Source organism: Engystomops pustulosus, chromosome 9 (assembly GCF_040894005.1).
Source record: "Engystomops pustulosus chromosome 9, aEngPut4.maternal, whole genome shotgun sequence".
Taxonomy (NCBI): Eukaryota; Metazoa; Chordata; class Amphibia; order Anura; family Leptodactylidae; genus Engystomops; species Engystomops pustulosus.
Window position 1 is genome coordinate 69,655,773 of NC_092419.1, and position 22,634 is coordinate 69,678,406.

General features: G+C 45.9%; 40 pseudogenes; all 40 read left to right on the plus strand.

Moving 5' to 3' along the window:
- The first annotated feature begins 14,760 nt into the window (after window positions 1–14,760).
- Window positions 14,761–14,879, plus strand: LOC140097330 (5S ribosomal RNA; annotated as a pseudogene).
- Window positions 14,880–15,130: 251 nt separating this feature from the next.
- LOC140102139 (5S ribosomal RNA) lies at window positions 15,131–15,249 on the plus strand (annotated as a pseudogene).
- A 70-nt stretch (window positions 15,250–15,319) lies between these two features.
- Window positions 15,320–15,438, plus strand: LOC140102140 (5S ribosomal RNA; annotated as a pseudogene).
- A 70-nt stretch (window positions 15,439–15,508) lies between these two features.
- On the plus strand, window positions 15,509–15,627 carry LOC140102141 (5S ribosomal RNA; annotated as a pseudogene).
- A 70-nt stretch (window positions 15,628–15,697) lies between these two features.
- LOC140102143 (5S ribosomal RNA) lies at window positions 15,698–15,816 on the plus strand (annotated as a pseudogene).
- A 70-nt stretch (window positions 15,817–15,886) lies between these two features.
- On the plus strand, window positions 15,887–16,005 carry LOC140102144 (5S ribosomal RNA; annotated as a pseudogene).
- Window positions 16,006–16,075: 70 nt separating this feature from the next.
- LOC140102146 (5S ribosomal RNA) lies at window positions 16,076–16,194 on the plus strand (annotated as a pseudogene).
- Window positions 16,195–16,264: 70 nt separating this feature from the next.
- Window positions 16,265–16,383, plus strand: LOC140102147 (5S ribosomal RNA; annotated as a pseudogene).
- A 70-nt stretch (window positions 16,384–16,453) lies between these two features.
- LOC140102148 (5S ribosomal RNA) lies at window positions 16,454–16,572 on the plus strand (annotated as a pseudogene).
- A 70-nt stretch (window positions 16,573–16,642) lies between these two features.
- On the plus strand, window positions 16,643–16,761 carry LOC140102149 (5S ribosomal RNA; annotated as a pseudogene).
- A 70-nt stretch (window positions 16,762–16,831) lies between these two features.
- On the plus strand, window positions 16,832–16,950 carry LOC140102150 (5S ribosomal RNA; annotated as a pseudogene).
- A 70-nt stretch (window positions 16,951–17,020) lies between these two features.
- Window positions 17,021–17,139, plus strand: LOC140085096 (5S ribosomal RNA; annotated as a pseudogene).
- A 70-nt stretch (window positions 17,140–17,209) lies between these two features.
- LOC140102151 (5S ribosomal RNA) lies at window positions 17,210–17,328 on the plus strand (annotated as a pseudogene).
- Window positions 17,329–17,398: 70 nt separating this feature from the next.
- LOC140082981 (5S ribosomal RNA) lies at window positions 17,399–17,517 on the plus strand (annotated as a pseudogene).
- Window positions 17,518–17,587: 70 nt separating this feature from the next.
- On the plus strand, window positions 17,588–17,706 carry LOC140081410 (5S ribosomal RNA; annotated as a pseudogene).
- A 70-nt stretch (window positions 17,707–17,776) lies between these two features.
- LOC140085097 (5S ribosomal RNA) lies at window positions 17,777–17,895 on the plus strand (annotated as a pseudogene).
- A 70-nt stretch (window positions 17,896–17,965) lies between these two features.
- Window positions 17,966–18,084, plus strand: LOC140102152 (5S ribosomal RNA; annotated as a pseudogene).
- A 70-nt stretch (window positions 18,085–18,154) lies between these two features.
- On the plus strand, window positions 18,155–18,273 carry LOC140102153 (5S ribosomal RNA; annotated as a pseudogene).
- Window positions 18,274–18,343: 70 nt separating this feature from the next.
- Window positions 18,344–18,462, plus strand: LOC140102155 (5S ribosomal RNA; annotated as a pseudogene).
- A 70-nt stretch (window positions 18,463–18,532) lies between these two features.
- On the plus strand, window positions 18,533–18,651 carry LOC140102157 (5S ribosomal RNA; annotated as a pseudogene).
- A 70-nt stretch (window positions 18,652–18,721) lies between these two features.
- On the plus strand, window positions 18,722–18,840 carry LOC140085098 (5S ribosomal RNA; annotated as a pseudogene).
- A 70-nt stretch (window positions 18,841–18,910) lies between these two features.
- Window positions 18,911–19,029, plus strand: LOC140102158 (5S ribosomal RNA; annotated as a pseudogene).
- A 70-nt stretch (window positions 19,030–19,099) lies between these two features.
- On the plus strand, window positions 19,100–19,218 carry LOC140082982 (5S ribosomal RNA; annotated as a pseudogene).
- Window positions 19,219–19,288: 70 nt separating this feature from the next.
- Window positions 19,289–19,407, plus strand: LOC140081411 (5S ribosomal RNA; annotated as a pseudogene).
- A 70-nt stretch (window positions 19,408–19,477) lies between these two features.
- LOC140085099 (5S ribosomal RNA) lies at window positions 19,478–19,596 on the plus strand (annotated as a pseudogene).
- A 70-nt stretch (window positions 19,597–19,666) lies between these two features.
- LOC140102159 (5S ribosomal RNA) lies at window positions 19,667–19,785 on the plus strand (annotated as a pseudogene).
- A 70-nt stretch (window positions 19,786–19,855) lies between these two features.
- LOC140082944 (5S ribosomal RNA) lies at window positions 19,856–19,974 on the plus strand (annotated as a pseudogene).
- Window positions 19,975–20,044: 70 nt separating this feature from the next.
- LOC140081413 (5S ribosomal RNA) lies at window positions 20,045–20,163 on the plus strand (annotated as a pseudogene).
- Window positions 20,164–20,233: 70 nt separating this feature from the next.
- On the plus strand, window positions 20,234–20,352 carry LOC140102160 (5S ribosomal RNA; annotated as a pseudogene).
- A 70-nt stretch (window positions 20,353–20,422) lies between these two features.
- Window positions 20,423–20,541, plus strand: LOC140102161 (5S ribosomal RNA; annotated as a pseudogene).
- A 70-nt stretch (window positions 20,542–20,611) lies between these two features.
- LOC140102162 (5S ribosomal RNA) lies at window positions 20,612–20,730 on the plus strand (annotated as a pseudogene).
- A 70-nt stretch (window positions 20,731–20,800) lies between these two features.
- LOC140102163 (5S ribosomal RNA) lies at window positions 20,801–20,919 on the plus strand (annotated as a pseudogene).
- A 70-nt stretch (window positions 20,920–20,989) lies between these two features.
- Window positions 20,990–21,108, plus strand: LOC140083987 (5S ribosomal RNA; annotated as a pseudogene).
- Window positions 21,109–21,178: 70 nt separating this feature from the next.
- LOC140084555 (5S ribosomal RNA) lies at window positions 21,179–21,297 on the plus strand (annotated as a pseudogene).
- A 70-nt stretch (window positions 21,298–21,367) lies between these two features.
- LOC140081960 (5S ribosomal RNA) lies at window positions 21,368–21,486 on the plus strand (annotated as a pseudogene).
- Window positions 21,487–21,737: 251 nt separating this feature from the next.
- LOC140102164 (5S ribosomal RNA) lies at window positions 21,738–21,856 on the plus strand (annotated as a pseudogene).
- Window positions 21,857–21,926: 70 nt separating this feature from the next.
- Window positions 21,927–22,045, plus strand: LOC140086755 (5S ribosomal RNA; annotated as a pseudogene).
- A 70-nt stretch (window positions 22,046–22,115) lies between these two features.
- LOC140102165 (5S ribosomal RNA) lies at window positions 22,116–22,234 on the plus strand (annotated as a pseudogene).
- Window positions 22,235–22,304: 70 nt separating this feature from the next.
- Window positions 22,305–22,423, plus strand: LOC140079074 (5S ribosomal RNA; annotated as a pseudogene).
- Window positions 22,424–22,493: 70 nt separating this feature from the next.
- On the plus strand, window positions 22,494–22,612 carry LOC140084556 (5S ribosomal RNA; annotated as a pseudogene).
- The last annotated feature ends 22 nt before the right edge of the window (window positions 22,613–22,634 follow it).

Here is a 22,634-nt window from a genome sequence, read left to right on the forward strand (position 1 = left end):
GTTAGTTTCTCTATGAGATAGTACAAGAAGGTTCAAATTGAACAGCTGCTGTCAACGGCCATTCTAAGCTGAATGTGCCTGCTCTCGTCAGATCGCAGCAGCAATGCAGTTTAAGGCTTGGCAAGTACCAGCATGGGAGACTGGCTGGAAATCCCAAGTTCTGTTGACCTTTTTGAACCTGAAAATTGTGTTAGTTTTTCTATGAGATAGTAAAAGAGGGTTCAAATTGAACAGCTGCTGTCAACGGCCATTCTAAGCTGAATGTGCCTGCTCTCGTCAGATCGCAGCAGCAATGCAGCTTAAGGCTTGGCAAGTACCAGCATGGGAGACTGGCTGGGAATCCCAAGTTCTGTAGACCTTTTTGAACCTGAAAATTGTGTTAGTTTCTCTATGAGATAGTAAAAGAAGGTTCAAATTGAACAGCTGCTGTCAACGGCCATTCTAAGCTGAATGTGCCTGTTCTCGTCAGATCGCAGCAGCAATGCAGCTTAAGGCTTGGCAAGTACCAGCATGGGAGACTGGCTGGGAATCCCAAGTTCCGTTGACCTTTTTGAACCTGAAAATTGTTAGTTTCTCTGCCAAAGATGGTAAAAGAAGGTTCAAATTGAACAGCTGCTGTCAACGGCCATTCTAAGCTGAATGTGCCTGTTCTCGTCAGATCGCAGCAGCAATGCAGCTTAAGGCTTGGCAAGTACCAGCATGGGAGACTGGCTGGGAATCCCAAGTTCCGTTGACCTTTTTGAACCTGAAAATTGTGTTAGTTTCTCTATGAGATAGTAAAAGAAGGTTCAAATTGAACAGCTGCTGTCAACGGCCATTCTAAGCTGAATGTGCCTGCTCTCGTCAGATTGCGGCAGCAATGCAGCTTAAGACTTGGCAAGTACCAGCATGGGAGACTGGCTGGGAATCCCAAGTTCCGTTGACCTTTTTGAACCTGAAAATTGTGTTAGTTTCTCTATGAGATAGTAAAAGAAGGTTCAAATTGAACAGCTGCTGTCAACAGCCAATCTAAGCTGAATGTGCCTGCTCTCGTCAGATCGCAGCAGCAATGCAGCTTAAGGCTTGGCAAGTACCAGCATGGGAGACTGGCTGGGAATCCCAAGTTCTGTTGACCTTTTTGAACCTGAAAATTGTGTTAGTTTCTCTATGAGATAGTAAAAGAAGGTTCAAATTGAACAGCTGCTGTCAACGGCCATTCTAAGCTGAATGTGCCTGCTCTCGTCAGATCGCAGCAGCTTAAGGCTTGGCAAGTACCAGCATGGGAGACTGGCTGGGAATCCCAAGTTCCGTTGACCTTTTTGAACCTGAAAATTGTGTTAGTTTCTCTATGAGATAGTAAAAGAAGGTTCAAATTGAACAGCTGCTGTCAACAGCCAATCTAAGCTGAATGTGCCTACTCTCGTCAGATCGCAGCAGCAATGCAGCTTAAGGCTTGGCAAGTACCAGCATGGGAGACTGGCTGGGAATCCCAAGTTCTGTTGACATTTTTGAACCTGAAAATTGTGTTAGTTTCTCTATGAGATAGTAAAAGAAGGTTCAAATTGAACAGCTGCTGTCAACGGCCATTCTAAGCTGAATGTGCCTGCTCTCGTCAGATCGCAGCAGCAATGCAGCTTAAGGCTTGGCAAGTACCAGCATGGGAGACTGGCTGGGAATCCCAAGTTCCGTTGACCTTTTTGAACCTGAAAATTGTTAGTTTCTCTGTCAAAGATGGTAAAAGAAGGTTCAAATTGAACAGCTGCTGTCAACGGCCATTCTAAGCTGAATGTGCCTGCTCTCGTCAGATCGCAGCAGCAATGCAGCTTAAGGCTTGGCAAGTACCAGCATGGGACACTGGCTGGGAATCCCAAGTTCCGTTGACCTTTTTGAACCTGAAAATTGTGTTAGTTTCTCTATGAGATAGTACAAGAAGGTTCAAATTGAACAGCTGCTGTCAACGGCCATTCTAAGCTGAATGTGCCTGCTCTCGTCAGATCGCAGCAGCAATGCAGTTTAAGGCTTGGCAAGTACCAGCATGGGAGACTGGCTGGAAATCCCAAGTTCTGTTGACCTTTTTGAACCTGAAAATTGTGTTAGTTTTTCTATGAGATAGTAAAAGAGGGTTCAAATTGAACAGCTGCTGTCAACGGCCATTCTAAGCTGAATGTGCCTGCTCTCGTCAGATCGCAGCAGCAATGCAGCTTAAGGCTTGGCAAGTACCAGCATGGGAGACTGGCTGGGAATCCCAAGTTCTGTTGACCTTTTTGAACCTGAAAATTGTGTTAGTTTCTCTATGAGATAGTAAAAGAAGGTTCAAATTGAACAGCTGCTGTCAACGGCCATTCTAAGCTGAATGTGCCTGTTCTCGTCAGATCGCAGCAACAATGCAGCTTAAGGCTTGGCAAGTACCAGCATGGGAGACTGGCTGGGAATCCCAAGTTCCGTTGACCTTTTTGAACCTGAAAATTGTTAGTTTCTCTGCCAAAGATGGTAAAAGAAGGTTCAAATTGAACAGCTGCTGTCAACGGCCATTCTAAGCTGAATGTGCCTGTTCTCGTCAGATCGCAGCAGCAATGCAGCTTAAGGCTTGGCAAGTACCAGCATGGGAGACTGGCTGGGAATCCCAAGTTCCGTTGACCTTTTTGAACCTGAAAATTGTGTTAGTTTCTCTATGAGATAGTAAAAGAAGGTTCAAACTGAACAGCTGCTGTCAACGGCCATTCTAAGCTGAATGTGCCTGCTCTCGTCAGATCGCAGCAGCAATGCAGCTTAAGGCTTGGCAAGTACCAGCATGGGAGACTGGCTGGGAATCCCAAGTTCTGTTGACCTTTTTGAACCTGAAAATTGTGTTAGTTTCTCTATGAGATAGTAAAAGAAGGTTCAAACTGAACAGCTGCTGTCAACGGCCATTCTAAGCTGAATGTGCCTGCTCTCGTCAGATCGCAGCATCAATGCAGCTTAAGGCTTGGCAAGTACCAGCATGGGAGACTGGCTGGGAATCCCAAGTTCCGTTGACCTTTTTGAACTTGAAAATTGTGTTAGTTTCTCTATGAAATAGTAAAAGAAGGTTCAAATTGAACAGCTGCAGTCAACAGCCATTCTAAGCTGAATGTGCCTGCTCTCGTCAGATCGCAGCAGCAATGCAGCTTAAGGCTTGGCAAGTACCAGCATGGGAGACTGGCTGGGAATCCCAAGTTCCGTTGACCTTTTTGAACCTGAAAATTGTGTTAGTTTCTCTATGAGATAGTAAAAGAAGGTTCAAATTCAACAGCTGCTGTCAACGGCCATTCTAAGCTGAATGTGCCTGCTCTCGTCAGATCGCAGCAGCAATGCAGCTTAAGGCTTGGCAAGTACCAGCATGGGAGACTGGCTGGGAATCCCATGTTCCGTTGACCTTTTTGAACCTGAAAATTGTTAGTTTCTCTGTCAAAGATGGTAAAAGAAGGTTCAAATTGAACAGCTGCAGTCAACGGCCATTCTAAGCTGAATGTGCCTGCTCTCGTCAGATCGCAGCAGCAATGCAGCTTAAGGCTTGGCAAGTACCAGCATGGGAGACTGGCTGGGAATCCCAAGTTCCGTTGACCTTTTTGAACTTGAAAATTGTGTTAGTTTCTCTATGAGATAGTAAAAGAAGGTTCAAATTGAACAGCTGCTGTCAACAGCCATTCTAAGCTGAATGTGCCTGCTCTCGTCAGATCGCAGCAGCAATGCAGCTTAAGGCTTGGCAAGTACCAGCATGGGAGACTGGCTGGGAATCCCAAGTTCTGTTGACCTTTTTGAACCTGAAAATTGTGTTAGTTTCTCTATGAGATAGTAAAAGAAGGTTCAAATTGAACAGCTGCTGTCAACGGCCATTCTAAGCTGAATGGGCCTGCTCTCGTCAGATCGCAGCAGCTTAAGGCTTGGCAAGTACCAGCATGGGAGACTGGCTGGGAATCCCAAGTTCCGTTGACCTTTTTGAACCTGAAAATTGTGTTAGTTTCTCTATGAGATAGTAAAAGAAGGTTCAAATTGAACAGCTGCTGTCAACGGCCATTCTAAGCTGAATGTGCCTGCTCTCGTCAGATCGCAGCAGCAATGCAGCTTAAGGCTTGGCAAGTACCAGCATGGGAGACTGGCTGGGAATCCCAAGTTCCGTTGACCTTTTTGAACCTGAAAATTGTGTTAGTTTCTCTATGAGATAGTAAAAGAAGGTTCAAATTGAACAGCTGCTGTCAACGGCCATTCTAAGCTGAATGTGCCTGCTCTCGTCAGATCGCAGCAGCAATGCAGCTTAAGGCTTGGCAAGTACCAGCATGGGAGACTGGCTGGGAATCCCAAGTTCCGTTGACCTTTTTGAACCTGAAAATTGTTAGTTTCTCTGTCAAAGATGGTAAAAGAAGGTTCAAATTGAACAGCTGCTGTCAACGGCCATTCTAAGCTGAATGTGCCTGCTCTCGTCAGATCGCAGCAGCAATGCAGCTTAAGGCTTGGCAAGTACCAGCATGGGAGACTGGCTGGGAATCCCAAGTTCTGTTGACCTTTTTGAACCTGAAAATTGTGTTAGTTTCTCTATGAGATAGTAAAAGAAGGTTCAAATTGAACAGCTGCTGTCAACGGCCATTCTAAGCTGAATGTGCCTGCTCTCGTCAGATCGCAGCAGCAATGCAGCTTAAGGCTTGGCAAGTACCAGCATGGGAGACTGGCTGGGAATCCCAAGTTCCGTTGACCTTTTTGAACCTGAAAATTGTGTTAGTTTCTCTATGAGATAGTAAAAGAAGGTTCAAATTGAACAGCTGCTGTCAACGGCAATTCTAAGCTGAATGTGCCTGCTCTCGTCAGATCGCAGCAGCAATGCAGCTTAAGGCTTGGCAAGTACCAGCATGGGAGACTGGCTGGGAATCCCAAGTTCCGTTGACCTTTTTGAACCTGAAAATTGTGTTAGTTTCTCTATGAGATAGTAAAAGAAGGTTCAAATTGAACAGCTGCTGTCAACGGCCTTTCTAAGCTGAATGTGCCTGCTCTCGTCAGATCGCAGCAGCAATGCAGCTTAAGGCTTGGCAAGTACCAGCATGGGAGACTGGCTGGGAATCCCAAGTTCTGTTGACCTTTTTGAACCTGAAAATTGTGTTAGTTTCTCTATGAGATAGTAAAAGAAGGTTCAAATTGAACAGCTGCTGTCAACGGCCATTCTAAGCTGAATGTGCCTGCTCTCGTCAGATCGCAGCAGCAATGCAGCTTAAGGTTTGGCAAGTACCAGCATGGCAGACTGGCTGGGAATCCCAAGTTCCGTTGACCTTTTTGAACCTGAAAATTGTTAGTTTCTCTGTCAAAGATGGTAAAAGAAGGTTCAAATTGAACAGCTGCTGTCAACGGCCATTCTAAGCTGAATGTGCCTGCTCTCGTCAGATCGCAGCAGCAATGCAGCTTAAGGCTTGGCAAGTACCAGCATGGGAGACTGGCTGGGAATCCCAAGTTCTGTTGACCTTTTTGAACCTGAAAATTGTGTTAGTTTCTCTATGAGATAGTAAAAGAAGGTTCAAATTGAACAGCTGCTGTCAACGGCCATTCTAAGCTGAATGTGCCTGCTCTCGTCAGATCGCAGCAGCAATGCAGCTTAAGGCTTGGCAAGTACCAGCATGGGAGACTGGCTGGGAATCCCAAGTTCCGTTGACCTTTTTGAACCTGAAAATTGTGTTAGTTTCTCTATGAGATAGTAAAAGAAGGTTCAAATTGAACAGCTGCTGTCAACGGCAATTCTAAGCTGAATGTGCCTGCTCTTGTCAGATCGCAGCAGCAATGCAGCTTAAGGCTTGGCAAGTACCAGCATGGGAGACTGGCTGGGAATCCCAAGTTCCGTTGACCTTTTTGAACCTGAAAATTGTGTTAGTTTCTCTATGAGATAGTAAAAGAAGGTTCAAATTGAACAGCTGCTGTCAACGGCCATTCTAAGCTGAATGTGCCTGCTCTCGTCAGATCGCAGCAGCAATGCAGCTTAAGGCTTGGCAAGTACCAGCATGGGAGACTGGCTGGGAATCCCAAGTTCCGTTGACCTTTTTGAACCTAAAAATTGTTAGTTTCTCTGTCAAAGATGGTAAAAGAAGGTTCAAATTGAACAGCTGCTGTCAACGGCCATTCTAAGCTGAATGTGCCTGCTCTCGTCAGATCGCAGCAGCAATGCAGCTTAAGGCTTGGCAAGTACCAGCATGGGAGACTGGCTGGGAATCCCAAGTTCCGTTGACCTTTTTGAACCTGAAAATTGTGTTAGTTTCTCTATGAGATAGTAAAAGAAGGTTCAAACTGAACAGCTACTGTCAACGGCCATTCTAAGCTGAATGTGCCTGCTCTCGTCAGATCGCAGCAGCAATGCAGCTTAAGGCTTGGCAAGTACCAGCATGGGAGACTGGCTGGGAATCCCAAGTTCAGTTGACCTTTTTGAACCTGAAAATTGTGTTAGTTTCTCTATGAGATAGTAAAAGAAGGTTCAAACTGAACAGCTGCTGTCAACAGCCATTCTAAGCTGAATGTGCCTGCTCTCGTCAGATCGCAGCAGCAATGCAGCTTAAGGCTTGGCAAGTACCAGCATGGGAGACTGGCTGGGAATCCCAAGTTCTGTTGACCTTTTTGAACCTGAAAATTGTGTTAGTTTCTCTATGAGATAGTAAAAGAAGGTTCAAATTGAACAGCTGCTGTCAACGGCCATTCTAAGCTGAATGTGCCTGCTCTCGTCAGATCGCAGCAGCTTAAGGCTTGGCAAGTACCAGCATGGGAGACTGGCTGGGAATCCCAAGTTCCGTTGACCTTTTTGAACCTGAAAATTGTGTTAGTTTCTCTATGAGATAGTAAAAGAAGGTTCAAATTGAACAGCTGCTGTCAACGGCCATTCTAAGCTGAATGTGCCTGCTCTCGTCAGATCGCAGCAGCAATGCAGCTTAAGGCTTGGCAAGTACCAGCATGGGAGACTGGCTGGGAATCCCAAGTTCCGTTGACCTTTTTGAACCTGAAAATTGTGTTAGTTTCTCTATGAGATAGTAAAAGAAGGTTCAAATTGAACAGCTGCTGTCAACGGCCATTCTAAGCTGAATGTGCCTGCTCTCGTCAGATCGCAGCAGCAATGCAGCTTAAGGCTTGGCAAGTACCAGCATGGGAGACTGGCTGGGAATCCCAAGTTCCGTTGACCTTTTTGAACCTGAAAATTGTTAGTTTCTCTGTCAAAGATGGTAAAAGAAGGTTCAAATTGAACAGCTGCTGTCAACGGCCATTCTAAGCTGAATGTGCCTGCTCTCGTCAGATCGCAGCAGCAATGCAGCTTAAGGCTTGGCAAGTACCAGCATGGGAGACTGGCTGGGAATCCCAAGTTCTGTTGACCTTTTTGAACCTGAAAATTGTGTTAGTTTCTCTATGAGATAGTAAAAGAAGGTTCAAATTGAACAGCTGCTGTCAACGGCCATTCTAAGCTGAATGTGCCTGCTCTCGTCAGATCGCAGCAGCAATGCAGCTTAAGGCTTGGCAAGTACCAGCATGGGAGACTGGCTGGGAATCCCAAGTTCCGTTGACCTTTTTGAACCTGAAAATTGTGTTAGTTTCTCTATGAGATAGTAAAAGAAGGTTCAAATTGAACAGCTGCTGTCAACGGCCTTTCTAAGCTGAATGTGCCTGCTCTCGTCAGATCGCAGCAGCAATGCAGCTTAAGGCTTGGCAAGTACCAGCATGGGAGACTGGCTGGGAATCCCAAGTTCTGTTGACCTTTTTGAACCTGAAAATTGTGTTAGTTTCTCTATGAGATAGTAAAAGAAGGTTCAAATTGAACAGCTGCTGTCAACGGCCATTCTAAGCTGAATGTGCCTGCTCTCGTCAGATCGCAGCAGCAATGCAGCTTAAGGCTTGGCAAGTACCAGCATGGGAGACTGGCTGGGAATCCCAAGTTCCGTTGACCTTTTTGAACCTGAAAATTGTGTTAGTTTCTCTATGAGATAGTAAAAGAAGGTTCAAATTGAACAGCTGCTGTCAACGGCCTTTCTAAGCTGAATGTGCCTGCTCTCGTCAGATCGCAGCAGCAATGCAGCTTAAGGCTTGGCAAGTACCAGCATGGGAGACTGGCTGGGAATCCCAAGTTCTGTTGACCTTTTTGAACCTGAAAATTGTGTTAGTTTCTCTATGAGATAGTAAAAGAAGGTTCAAATTGAACAGCTGCTGTCAACGGCCTTTCTAAGCTGAATGTGCCTGCTCTCGTCAGATCGCAGCAGCAATGCAGCTTAAGGCTTGGCAAGTACCAGCATGGGAGACTGGCTGGGAATCCCAAGTTCTGTTGACCTTTTTGAACCTGAAAATTGTGTTAGTTTCTCTATGAGATAGTAAAAGAAGGTTCAAATTGAACAGCTGCTGTCAACGGCCATTCTAAGCTGAATGTGCCTGCTCTCGTCAGATCGCAGCAGCAATGCAGCTTAAGGTTTGGCAAGTACCAGCATGGCAGACTGGCTGGGAATCCCAAGTTCCGTTGACCTTTTTGAACCTGAAAATTGTTAGTTTCTCTGTCAAAGATGGTAAAAGAAGGTTCAAATTGAACAGCTGCTGTCAACGGCCATTCTAAGCTGAATGTGCCTGCTCTCGTCAGATCGCAGCAGCAATGCAGCTTAAGGCTTGGCAAGTACCAGCATGGGAGACTGGCTGGGAATCCCAAGTTCTGTTGACCTTTTTGAACCTGAAAATTGTGTTAGTTTCTCTATGAGATAGTAAAAGAAGGTTCAAATTGAACAGCTGCTGTCAACGGCCATTCTAAGCTGAATGTGCCTGCTCTCGTCAGATCGCAGCAGCAATGCAGCTTAAGGCTTGGCAAGTACCAGCATGGGAGACTGGCTGGGAATCCCAAGTTCCGTTGACCTTTTTGAACCTGAAAATTGTGTTAGTTTCTCTATGAGATAGTAAAAGAAGGTTCAAATTGAACAGCTGCTGTCAACGGCAATTCTAAGCTGAATGTGCCTGCTCTTGTCAGATCGCAGCAGCAATGCAGCTTAAGGCTTGGCAAGTACCAGCATGGGAGACTGGCTGGGAATCCCAAGTTCCGTTGACCTTTTTGAACCTGAAAATTGTGTTAGTTTCTCTATGAGATAGTAAAAGAAGGTTCAAATTGAACAGCTGCTGTCAACGGCCATTCTAAGCTGAATGTGCCTGCTCTCGTCAGATCGCAGCAGCAATGCAGCTTAAGGCTTGGCAAGTACCAGCATGGGAGACTGGCTGGGAATCCCAAGTTCCGTTGACCTTTTTGAACCTAAAAATTGTTAGTTTCTCTGTCAAAGATGGTAAAAGAAGGTTCAAATTGAACAGCTGCTGTCAACGGCCATTCTAAGCTGAATGTGCCTGCTCTCGTCAGATCGCAGCAGCAATGCAGCTTAAGGCTTGGCAAGTACCAGCATGGGAGACTGGCTGGGAATCCCAAGTTCCGTTGACCTTTTTGAACCTGAAAATTGTGTTAGTTTCTCTATGAGATAGTAAAAGAAGGTTCAAACTGAACAGCTGCTGTCAACGGCCATTCTAAGCTGAATGTGCCTGCTCTCGTCAGATCGCAGCATCAATGCAGCTTAAGGCTTGGCAAGTACCAGCATGGGAGACTGGCTGGGAATCCCAAGTTCCGTTGACCTTTTTGAACCTGAAAATTGGGTTAGTTTCTCTATGAGATAGTAAAAGAAGGTTCAAATTGAACAGCTGCTGTCAACAGCCATTCTAAGCTGAATGTGCCTGCTCTCGTCAGATCGCAGCAGCAATGCAGCTTAAGGCTTGGCAAGTACCAGCATGGGAGACTGGCTGGGAATCCCAAGTTCCGTTGACCTTTTTGAACCTAAAAATTGTTAGTTTCTCTGTCAAAGATGGTAAAAGAAGGTTCAAATTGAACAGCTGCTGTCAACGGCCATTCTAAGCTGAATGTGCCTGCTCTCGTCAGATCGCAGCAGCAATGCAGCTTAAGGCTTGGCAAGTACCAGCATGGGAGACTGGCTGGGAATCCCAAGTTCCGTTGACCTTTTTGAACCTGAAAATTGTGTTAGTTTCTCTATGAGATAGTAAAAGAAGGTTCAAACTGAACAGCTGCTGTCAACGGCCATTCTAAGCTGAATGTGCCTGCTCTCGTCAGATCGCAGCAGCAATGCAGCTTAAGGCTTGGCAAGTACCAGCATGGGAGACTGGCTGGGAATCCCAAGTTCCGTTGACCTTTTTGAACCTGAAAATTGTGTTAGTTTCTCTATGAGATAGTAAAAGAAGGTTCAAACTGAACAGCTGCTGTCAACGGCCATTCTAAGCTGAATGTGCCTGCTCTCGTCAGATCGCAGCATCAATGCAGCTTAAGGCTTGGCAAGTACCAGCATGGGAGACTGGCTGGGAATCCCAAGTTCCGTTGACCTTTTTGAACCTGAAAATTGTGTTAGTTTCTCTATGAGATAGTAAAAGAAGGTTCAAATTGAACAGCTGCTGTCAACGGCCATTCTAAGCTGAATGTGCCTGCTCTCGTCATATCGCAGCAGCAATGCAGCTTAAGGCTTGGCAAGTACCAGCATGGGAGACTGGCTGGGAATCCCAAGTTCTGTTGACCTTTTTGAACCTGAAAATTGTGTTAGTTTCTCTATGAGATAGTAAAAGAAGGTTCAAATTGAACAGCTGCTGTCAACGGCCATTCTAAGCTGAATGTGCCTGCTCTCGTCAGATCGCAGCAGCTTAAGGCTTGGCAAGTACCAGCATGGGAGACTGGCTGGGAATCCCAAGTTCCGTTGACCTTTTTGAACCTGAAAATTGTGTTAGTTTCTCTATGAGATAGTAAAAGAAGGTTCAAATTGAACAGCTGCTGTCAACGGCCATTCTAAGCTGAATGTGCCTGCTCTCGTCAGATCGCAGCAGCAATGCAGCTTAAGGCTTGGCAAGTACCAGCATGGGAGACTGGCTGGGAATCCCAAGTTCCGTTGACCTTTTTGAACCTGAAAATTGTTTTAGTTTCTCTATGAGATAGTAAAAGAAGGTTCAAATTGAACAGCTGCTGTCAACGGCCATTCTAAGCTGAATGTGCCTGCTCTCGTCAGATCGCAGCAGCAATGCAGCTTAAGGCTTGGCAAGTACCAGCATGGGAGACTGGCTGGGAATCCCAAGTTCCGTTGACCTTTTTGAACCTGAAAATTGTGTTAGTTTCTCTATGAGATAGTAAAAGAAGGTTCAAATTGAACAGCTGCTGTCAACGGCCATTCTAAGCTGAATGTGCCTGCTCTCGTCAGATCGCAGCAGCAATGCAGCTTAAGGCTTGGCAAGTACCAGCATGGGAGACTGGCTGGGAATCCCAAGTTCCGTTGACCTTTTTGAACCTGAAAATTGTTAGTTTCTCTGTCAAAGATGGTAAAAGAAGGTTCAAATTGAACAGCTGCTGTCAACGGCCATTCTAAGCTGAATGTGCCTGCTCTCGTCAGATCGCAGCAGCAATGCAGCTTAAGGCTTGGCAAGTACCAGCATGGGAGACTGGCTGGGAATCCCAAGTTCCGTTGACCTTTTTGAACCTGAAAATTGTTAGTTTCTCTGTCAAAGATGGTAAAAGAAGGTTCAAATTGAACAGCTGCTGTCAACGGCCATTCTAAGCTGAATGTGCCTGCTCTCGTCAGATCGCAGCAGCAATGCAGCTTAAGGCTTGGCAAGTACCAGCATGGGAGACTGGCTGGGAATCCCAAGTTCCGTTGACCTTTTTGAACCTGAAAATTGTTAGTTTCTCTGTCAAAGATGGTAAAAGAAGGTTCAAATTGAACAGCTGCTGTCAACGGCCATTCTAAGCTGAATGTGCCTGCTCTCGTCAGATCGCAGCAGCAATGCAGCTTAAGGCTTGGCAAGTACCAGCATGGGAGACTGGCTGGGAATCCCAAGTTCCGTTGACCTTTTTGAACCTGAAAATTGTGTTAGTTTCTCTATGAGATAGTAAAAGAAGGTTCAAATTGAACAGCTGCTGTCAACGGCCATTCTAAGCTGAATGTGCCTGCTCTCGTCAGATCGCAGCAGCAATGCAGCTTAAGGCTTGGCAAGTACCAGCATGGGAGACTGGCTGGGAATCCCAAGTTCCGTTGACCTTTTTGAACCTGAAAATTGTGTTAGTTTCTCTATGAGATAGTAAAAGAAGGTTCAAATTGAACAGCTGCTGTCAACGGCCATTCTAAGCTGAATGTGCCTGCTCTCGTCAGATCGCAGCAGCAATGCAGCTTAAGGCTTGGCAAGTACCAGCATGGCAGACTGGCTGGGAATCCCAAGTTCCGTTGACCTTTTTGAACCTGAAAATTGTTAGTTTCTCTGTCAAAGATGGTAAAAGAAGGTTCAAATTGAACAGCTGCTGTCAACGGCCATTCTAAGCTGAATGTGCCTGCTCTCGTCAGATCGCAGCAGCAATGCAGCTTAAGGCTTGGCAAGTACCAGCATGGGAGACTGGCTGGGAATCCCAAGTTCCGTTGACCTTTTTGAACCTGAAAATTGTGTTAGTTTCTCTATGAGATAGTAAAAGAAGGTTCAAATTGAACAGCTGCTGTCAACGGCCATTCTAAGCTGAATGTGCCTGCTCTCGTCAGATCGCAGCAGCAATGCAGCTTAAGGCTTGGCAAGTACCAGCATGGGAGACTGGCTGGGAATCCCAAGTTCCGTTGACCTTTTTGAACCTGAAAATTGTGTTAGTTTCTCTATGAGATAGTAAAAGAAGGTTCAAATTGAACAGCTGCTGTCAACGGCCATTCTAAGCTGAATGTGCCTGCTCTCGTCAGATCGCAGCAGCAATGCAGCTTAAGGTTTGGCAAGTACCAGCATGGCAGACTGGCTGGGAATCCCAAGTTCCGTTGACCTTTTTGAACCTGAAAATTGTTAGTTTCTCTGTCAAAGATGGTAAAAGAAGGTTCAAATTGAACAGCTGCTGTCAACGGCCATTCTAAGCTGAATGTGCCTGCTCTCGTCAGATCGCAGCAGCAATGCAGCTTAAGGCTTGGCAAGTACCAGCATGGGAGACTGGCTGGGAATCCCAAGTTCTGTTGACCTTTTTGAACCTGAAAATTGTGTTAGTTTCTCTATGAGATAGTAAAAGAAGGTTCAAATTGAACAGCTGCTGTCAACGGCCATTCTAAGCTGAATGTGCCTGCTCTCGTCAGATCGCAGCAGCAATGCAGCTTAAGGCTTGGCAAGTACCAGCATGGGAGACTGGCTGGGAATCCCAAGTTCCGTTGACCTTTTTGAACCTGAAAATTGTGTTAGTTTCTCTATGAGATAGTAAAAGAAGGTTCAAATTGAACAGCTGCTGTCAACGGCAATTCTAAGCTGAATGTGCCTGCTCTTGTCAGATCGCAGCAGCAATGCAGCTTAAGGCTTGGCAAGTACCAGCATGGGAGACTGGCTGGGAATCCCAAGTTCCGTTGACCTTTTTGAACCTGAAAATTGTGTTAGTTTCTCTATGAGATAGTAAAAGAAGGTTCAAATTGAACAGCTGCTGTCAACGGCCATTCTAAGCTGAATGTGCCTGCTCTCGTCAGATCGCAGCAGCAATGCAGCTTAAGGCTTGGCAAGTACCAGCATGGGAGACTGGCTGGGAATCCCAAGTTCCGTTGACCTTTTTGAACCTAAAAATTGTTAGTTTCTCTGTCAAAGATGGTAAAAGAAGGTTCAAATTGAACAGCTGCTGTCAACGGCCATTCTAAGCTGAATGTGCCTGCTCTCGTCAGATCGCAGCAGCAATGCAGCTTAAGGCTTGGCAAGTACCAGCATGGGAGACTGGCTGGGAATCCCAAGTTCCGTTGACCTTTTTGAACCTGAAAATTGTGTTAGTTTCTCTATGAGATAGTAAAAGAAGGTTCAAACTGAACAGCTGCTGTCAACGGCCATTCTAAGCTGAATGTGCCTGCTCTCGTCAGATCGCAGCATCAATGCAGCTTAAGGCTTGGCAAGTACCAGCATGGGAGACTGGCTGGGAATCCCAAGTTCCGTTGACCTTTTTGAACCTGAAAATTGGGTTAGTTTCTCTATGAGATAGTAAAAGAAGGTTCAAATTGAACAGCTGCTGTCAACAGCCATTCTAAGCTGAATGTGCCTGCTCTCGTCAGATCGCAGCAGCAATGCAGCTTAAGGCTTGGCAAGTACCAGCATGGGAGACTGGCTGGGAATCCCAAGTTCCGTTGACCTTTTTGAACCTAAAAATTGTTAGTTTCTCTGTCAAAGATGGTAAAAGAAGGTTCAAATTGAACAGCTGCTGTCAACGGCCATTCTAAGCTGAATGTGCCTGCTCTCGTCAGATCGCAGCAGCAATGCAGCTTAAGGCTTGGCAAGTACCAGCATGGGAGACTGGCTGGGAATCCCAAGTTCCGTTGACCTTTTTGAACCTGAAAATTGTGTTAGTTTCTCTATGAGATAGTAAAAGAAGGTTCAAACTGAACAGCTGCTGTCAACGGCCATTCTAAGCTGAATGTGCCTGCTCTCGTCAGATCGCAGCAGCAATGCAGCTTAAGGCTTGGCAAGTACCAGCATGGGAGACTGGCTGGGAATCCCAAGTTCCGTTGACCTTTTTGAACCTGAAAATTGTGTTAGTTTCTCTATGAGATAGTAAAAGAAGGTTCAAACTGAACAGCTGCTGTCAACGGCCATTCTAAGCTGAATGTGCCTGCTCTCGTCAGATCGCAGCATCAATGCAGCTTAAGGCTTGGCAAGTACCAGCATGGGAGACTGGCTGGGAATCCCAAGTTCCGTTGACCTTTTTGAACCTGAAAATTGTGTTAGTTTCTCTATGAGATAGTAAAAGAAGGTTCAAATTGAACAGCTGCTGTCAACGGCCATTCTAAGCTGAATGTGCCTGCTCTCGTCATATCGCAGCAGCAATGCAGCTTAAGGCTTGGCAAGTACCAGCATGGGAGACTGGCTGGGAATCCCAAGTTCTGTTGACCTTTTTGAACCTGAAAATTGTGTTAGTTTCTCTATGAGATAGTAAAAGAAGGTTCAAATTGAACAGCTGCTGTCAACGGCCATTCTAAGCTGAATGTGCCTGCTCTCGTCAGATCGCAGCAGCTTAAGGCTTGGCAAGTACCAGCATGGGAGACTGGCTGGGAATCCCAAGTTCCGTTGACCTTTTTGAACCTGAAAATTGTGTTAGTTTCTCTATGAGATAGTAAAAGAAGGTTCAAATTGAACAGCTGCTGTCAACGGCCATTCTAAGCTGAATGTGCCTGCTCTCGTCAGATCGCAGCAGCAATGCAGCTTAAGGCTTGGCAAGTACCAGCATGGGAGACTGGCTGGGAATCCCAAGTTCCGTTGACCTTTTTGAACCTGAAAATTGTTTTAGTTTCTCTATGAGATAGTAAAAGAAGGTTCAAATTGAACAGCTGCTGTCAACGGCCATTCTAAGCTGAATGTGCCTGCTCTCGTCAGATCGCAGCAGCAATGCAGCTTAAGGCTTGGCAAGTACCAGCATGGGAGACTGGCTGGGAATCCCAAGTTCCGTTGACCTTTTTGAACCTGAAAATTGTGTTAGTTTCTCTATGAGATAGTAAAAGAAGGTTCAAATTGAACAGCTGCTGTCAACGGCCATTCTAAGCTGAATGTGCCTGCTCTCGTCAGATCGCAGCAGCAATGCAGCTTAAGGCTTGGCAAGTACCAGCATGGGAGACTGGCTGGGAATCCCAAGTTCCGTTGACCTTTTTGAACCTGAAAATTGTTAGTTTCTCTGTCAAAGATGGTAAAAGAAGGTTCAAATTGAACAGCTGCTGTCAACGGCCATTCTAAGCTGAATGTGCCTGCTCTCGTCAGATCGCAGCAGCAATGCAGCTTAAGGCTTGGCAAGTACCAGCATGGGAGACTGGCTGGGAATCCCAAGTTCCGTTGACCTTTTTGAACCTGAAAATTGTTAGTTTCTCTGTCAAAGATGGTAAAAGAAGGTTCAAATTGAACAGCTGCTGTCAACGGCCATTCTAAGCTGAATGTGCCTGCTCTCGTCAGATCGCAGCAGCAATGCAGCTTAAGGCTTGGCAAGTACCAGCATGGGAGACTGGCTGGGAATCCCAAGTTCCGTTGACCTTTTTGAACCTGAAAATTGTTAGTTTCTCTGTCAAAGATGGTAAAAGAAGGTTCAAATTGAACAGCTGCTGTCAACGGCCATTCTAAGCTGAATGTGCCTGCTCTCGTCAGATCGCAGCAGCAATGCAGCTTAAGGCTTGGCAAGTACCAGCATGGGAGACTGGCTGGGAATCCCAAGTTCCGTTGACCTTTTTGAACCTGAAAATTGTGTTAGTTTCTCTATGAGATAGTAAAAGAAGGTTCAAATTGAACAGCTGCTGTCAACGGCCATTCTAAGCTGAATGTGCCTGCTCTCGTCAGATCGCAGCAGCAATGCAGCTTAAGGCTTGGCAAGTACCAGCATGGGAGACTGGCTGGGAATCCCAAGTTCCGTTGACCTTTTTGAACCTGAAAATTGTGTTAGTTTCTCTATGAGATAGTAAAAGAAGGTTCAAATTGAACAGCTGCTGTCAACGGCCATTCTAAGCTGAATGTGCCTGCTCTCGTCAGATCGCAGCAGCAATGCAGCTTAAGGCTTGGCAAGTACCAGCATGGGAGACTGGCTGGGAATCCCAAGTTCCGTTGACCTTTTTGAACCTGAAAATTGTTAGTTTCTCTGTCAAAGATGGTAAAAGAAGGTTCAAATTGAACAGCTGCTGTCAACGGCCATTCTAAGCTGAATGTGCCTGCTCTCGTCAGATCGCAGCAGCAATGCAGCTTAAGGCTTGGCAAGTACCAGCATGGGAGACTGGCTGGGAATCCCAAGTTCCGTTGACCTTTTTGAACCTGAAAATTGTGTTAGTTTCTCTATGAGATAGTAAAAGAAGGTTTAAACTGAACAGCTGCTGTCAACGGCCATTCTAAGCTGAATGTGCCTGCTCTCGTCAGATCGCAGCAGCAATGCAGCTTAAGGCTTGGCAAGTACCAGCATGGGAGACTGGCTGGGAATCCCAAGTTCCGTTGACCTTTTTGAACCTGAAAATTGTGTTAGTTTCTCTATGAGATAGTAAAAGAAGGTTCAAATTGAACAGCTGCTATCAACGGCCATTCTAAGCTGAATGTGCCTGCTCTCGTCAGATCGCAGCAGCAATGCAGCTTAAGGCTTGGCAAGTACCAGCATGGGAGACTGGCTGGGAATCCCAAGTTCCGTTGACCTTTTTGAACCTGAAAATTGTGTTAGTTTCTCTATGAGATAGTAAAAGAAGGTTCAAATTGAACAGCTGCTGTCAACGGCCATTCTAAGCTGAATGTGCCTGCTCTCGTCAGATCGCAGCAGCAATGCAGCTTAAGGCTTGGCAAGTACCAGCATGGGAGACTGGCTGGGAATCCCAAGTTCCGTTGACCTTTTTGAACCTGAAAATTGTTAGTTTCTCTGACAAAGATGGTAAAAGAAGGTTCAAATTGAAAAGCTGCTGTCAACGGCCATTCTAAGTTGAATGTGCCTGCTCTCGTCAGATCGCAGCAGCAATGCAGCTTAAGGCTTGGCAAGTACCAGCATGGGAGACTGGCTGGGAATCCCAAGTTCCGTTGACCTTTTTGAACCTGAAAATTGTGTTAGTTTCTCTATGAGATAGTAAAAGAAGGTTTAAACTGAATAGCTGCTGTCAACGGCCATTCTAAGCTGAATGTGCCTGCTCTCGTCAGATCGCAGCAGCAATGCAGCTTAAGGCTTGGCAAGTACCAGCATGGGAGACTGGCTGGGAATCCCAAGTTCTGTTGACCTTTTTGAACCTGAAAATTGTGTTAGTTTCTCTATGAGATAGTAAAAGAAGGTTCAAATTGAACAGCTGCTATCAACGGCCATTCTAAGCTGAATGTGCCTGCTCTCGTCAGATCGCAGCAGCAATGCAGCTTAAGGCTTGGCAAGTACCAGCATGGGAGACTGGCTGGGAATCCCAAGTTCCGTTGACCTTTTTGAACCTGAAAATTGTGTTAGTTTCTCTATGAGATAGTAAAAGAAGGTTCAAATTGAACAGCTGCTGTCAACGGCCATTCTAAGCTGAATGTGCCTGCTCTCGTCAGATCGCAGCAGCAATGCAGCTTAAGGCTTGGCAAGTACCAGCATGGGAGACTGGCTGGGAATCCCAAGTTCCGTTGACCTTTTTGAACCTGAAAATTGTGTTAGTTTCTCTATGAGATAGTAAAAGAAGGTTCAAATTGAACAGCTGCTGTCAACGGCCATTCTAAGCTGAATGTGCCTGCTCTCGTCAGATCGCAGCAGCAATGCAGCTTAAGGCTTGGCAAGTACCAGCATGGGAGACTGGCTGGGAATCCCAAGTTCCGTTGACCTTTTTGAACCTGAAAATTGTTAGTTTCTCTGTCAAAGATGGTAAAAGAAGGTTCAAATTGAACAGCTGCTGTCAACGGCCATTCTAAGCTGAATGTGCCTGCTCTCGTCAGATCGCAGCAGCAATGCAGCTTAAGGCTTGGCAAGTACCAGCATGGGAGACTGGCTGGGAATCCCAAGTTCCGTTGACCTTTTTGAACCTGAAAATTGTGTTAGTTTCTCTATGAGATAGTAAAAGAAGGTTTAAACTGAACAGCTGCTGTCAACGGCCATTCTAAGCTGAATGTGCCTGCTCTCGTCAGATCGCAGCAGCAATGCAGCTTAAGGCTTGGCAAGTACCAGCATGGGAGACTGGCTGGGAATCCCAAGTTCCGTTGACCTTTTTGAACCTGAAAATTGTGTTAGTTTCTCTATGAGATAGTAAAAGAAGGTTCAAATTGAACAGCTGCTATCAACGGCCATTCTAAGCTGAATGTGCCTGCTCTCGTCAGATCGCAGCAGCAATGCAGCTTAAGGCTTGGCAAGTACCAGCATGGGAGACTGGCTGGGAATCCCAAGTTCCGTTGACCTTTTTGAACCTGAAAATTGTGTTAGTTTCTCTATGAGATAGTAAAAGAAGGTTCAAATTGAACAGCTGCTGTCAACGGCCATTCTAAGCTGAATGTGCCTGCTCTCGTCAGATCGCAGCAGCAATGCAGCTTAAGGCTTGGCAAGTACCAGCATGGGAGACTGGCTGGGAATCCCAAGTTCCGTTGACCTTTTTGAACCTGAAAATTGTTAGTTTCTCTGACAAAGATGGTAAAAGAAGGTTCAAATTGAAAAGCTGCTGTCAACGGCCATTCTAAGTTGAATGTGCCTGCTCTCGTCAGATCGCAGCAGCAATGCAGCTTAAGGCTTGGCAAGTACCAGCATGGGAGACTGGCTGGGAATCCCAAGTTCCGTTGACCTTTTTGAACCTGAAAATTGTGTTAGTTTCTCTATGAGATAGTAAAAGAAGGTTTAAACTGAATAGCTGCTGTCAACGGCCATTCTAAGCTGAATGTGCCTGCTCTCGTCAGATCGCAGCAGCAATGCAGCTTAAGGCTTGGCAAGTACCAGCATGGGAGACTGGCTGGGAATCCCAAGTTCTGTTGACCTTTTTGAACCTGAAAATTGTGTTAGTTTCTCTATGAGATAGTAAAAGAAGGTTCAAATTGAACAGCTGCTATCAACGGCCATTCTAAGCTGAATGTGCCTGCTCTCGTCAGATCGCAGCAGCAATGCAGCTTAAGGCTTGGCAAGTACCAGCATGGGAGACTGGCTGGGAATCCCAAGTTCCGTTGACCTTTTTGAACCTGAAAATTGTGTTAGTTTCTCTATGAGATAGTAAAAGAAGGTTCAAATTGAACAGCTGCTGTCAACGGCCATTCTAAGCTGAATGTGCCTGCTCTCGTCAGATCGCAGCAGCAATGCAGCTTAAGGCTTGGCAAGTACCAGCATGGGAGACTGGCTGGGAATCCCAAGTTCCGTTGACCTTTTTGAACCTGAAAATTGTGTTAGTTTCTCTATGAGATAGTAAAAGAAGGTTCAAATTGAACAGCTGCTGTCAACGGCCATTCTAAGCTGAATGTGCCTGCTCTCGTCAGATCGCAGCAGCAATACAGCTTAAGGCTTGGCAAGTACCAGCATGGGAGACTGGCTGGGAATCCCAAGTTCCGTTGACCTTTTTGAACCTGAAAATTGTTAGTTTCTCTGTCAAAGATGGTAAAAGAAGGTTCAAATTGAACAGCTGCTGTCAACGGCCATTCTAAGCTGAATGTGCCTGCTCTCGTCAGATCGCAGCAGCAATGCAGCTTAAGGCTTGGCAAGTACCAGCATGGGAGACTGGCTGGGAATCCCAAGTTCTGTTGACCTTTTTGAACCTGAAAATTGTGTTAGTTTCTCTATGAGATAGTAAAAGAAGGTTCAAATTGAACAGCTGCTGTCAACGGCCATTCTAAGCTGAATGTGCCTGCTCTCGTCAGATCGCAGCAGCAATGCAGCTTAAGGCTTGGCAAGTACCAGCATGGGAGACTGGCTGGGAATCCCAAGTTCCGTTGACCTTTTTGAACCTGAAAATTGTGTTAGTTTCTCTATGAGATAGTAAAAGAAGGTTCAAATTGAACAGCTGCTGTCAACGGCCATTCTAAGCTGAATGTGCCTGCTCTCGTCAGATCGCAGCAGCAATGCAGCTTAAGGCTTGGCAAGTACCAGCATGGGAGACTGGCTGGGAATCCCAAGTTCCGTTGACCTTTTTGAACCTGAAAATTGTGTTAGTTTCTCTATGAGATAGTAAAAGAAGGTTCAAATTGAACAGCTGCTGTCAACGGCCATTCTAAGCTGAATGTGCCTGCTCTCGTCAGATCGCAGCAGCAATGCAGCTTAAGGCTTGGCAAGTACCAGCATGGGAGACTGGCTGGGAATCCCAAGTTCCGTTGACCTTTTTGAACCTGAAAATTGTTAGTTTCTCTGTCAAAGATGGTAAAAGAAGGTTCAAATTGAACAGCTGCTGTCAACGGCCATTCTAAGCTGAATGTGCCTGCTCTCGTCAGATCGCAGCAGCAATGCAGCTTAAGGCTTGGCAAGTACCAGCATGGGAGACTGGCTGGGAATCCCAAGTTCCGTTGACCTTTTTGAACCTGAAAATTGTGTTAGTTTCTCTATGAGATAGTAAAAGAAGGTTCAAACTGAACAGCTGCTGTCAACGGCCATTCTAAGCTGAATGTGCCTGCTCTCCTCAGATCGCAGCAGCAATGCAGCTTAAGGCTTGGCAAGTACCAGCATGGGAGACTGGCTGGGAATCCCAAGTTCCGTTGACCTTTTTGAACCTGAAAATTGTGTTAGTTTCTCTATGAGACAGTAAAAGAAGGTTCAAACTGAACAGCTGCTGTCAACGGCCATTCTAAGCTGAATGTGCCTGCTCTCGTCAGATCGCAGCATCAATGCAGCTTAAGGCTTGGCAAGTACCAGCATGGGAGACTGGCTGGGAATCCCAAGTTCCGTTGACCTTTTTGAACCTGAAAATTGTGTTAGTTTCTCTATGAGATAGTAAAAGAAGGTTCAAATTGAACAGCTGCTGTCAACAGCCATTCTAAGCTGAATGTGCCTGCTCTCGTCAGATCGCAGCAGCAATGCAGCTTAAGGCTTGGCAAGTACCAGCATGGGAGACTGGCTGGGAATCCCAAGTTCTGTTGACCTTTTTGAACCTGAAAATTGTGTTAGTTTCTCTATGAGATAGTAAAAGAAGGTTCAAATTGAACAGCTGCTGTCAACGGCCATTCTAAGCTGAATGTGCCTGCTCTCGTCAGATCGCAGCAGCTTAAGGCTTGGCAAGTACCAGCATGGGAGACTGGCTGGGAATCCCAAGTTCCGTTGACCTTTTTGAACCTGAAAATTGTGTTAGTTTCTCTATGAGATAGTAAAAGAAGGTTCAAATTGAACAGCTGCTGTCAACGGCCATTCTAAGCTGAATGTGCCTGCTCTCGTCAGATCGCAGCAGCAATGCAGCTTAAGGCTTGGCAAGTACCAGCATGGGAGACTGGCTGGGAATCCCAAGTTCCGTTGACCTTTTTGAACCTGAAAATTGTGTTAGTTTCTCTATGAGATAGTAAAAGAAGGTTCAAATTGAACAGCTGCTGTCAACGACCATTCTAAGCTGAATGTGCCTGCTCTCGTCAGATCGCAGCAGCAATGCAGCTTAAGGCTTGGCAAGTACCAGCATGGGAGACTGGCTGGGAATCCCAAGTTCCGTTGACCTTTTTGAACCTGAAAATTGTGTTAGTTTCTCTATGAGATAGTAAAAGAAGGTTCAAATTGAACAGCTGCTGTCAACGGCCATTCTAAGCTGAATGTGCCTGCTCTCGTCAGATCGCAGCAGCAATGCAGCTTAAGGCTTGGCAAGTACCAGCATGGGAGACTGGCTGGGAATCCCAAGTTCCGTTGACCTTTTTGAACCTGAAAATTGTGTTAGTTTCTCTATGAGATAGTAAAAGAAGGTTCAAACTGAACAGCTGCGGTCAACGGCCATTCTAAGCTGAATGTGCCTGCTCTCGTCAGATCGCAGCAGCAATGCAGCTTAAGGCTTGGCAAGTACCAGCATGGGAGACTGGCTGGGAATACCAAGTTCCGTTGACCTTTTTGAACCTGAAAATTGTGTTAGTTTCTCTATGAGATAGTAAAAGAAGGTTCAAATTGAACAGCTGCTGTCAACGGCCATTCTAAGCTGAATGTGCCTGCTCTCGTCAGATCGCAGCATCAATGCAGCTTAAGGCTTGGCAAGTACCAGCATGGGAGACTGGCTGGGAATCCCAAGTTCCGTTGACCTTTTTGAACCTGAAAATTGTGT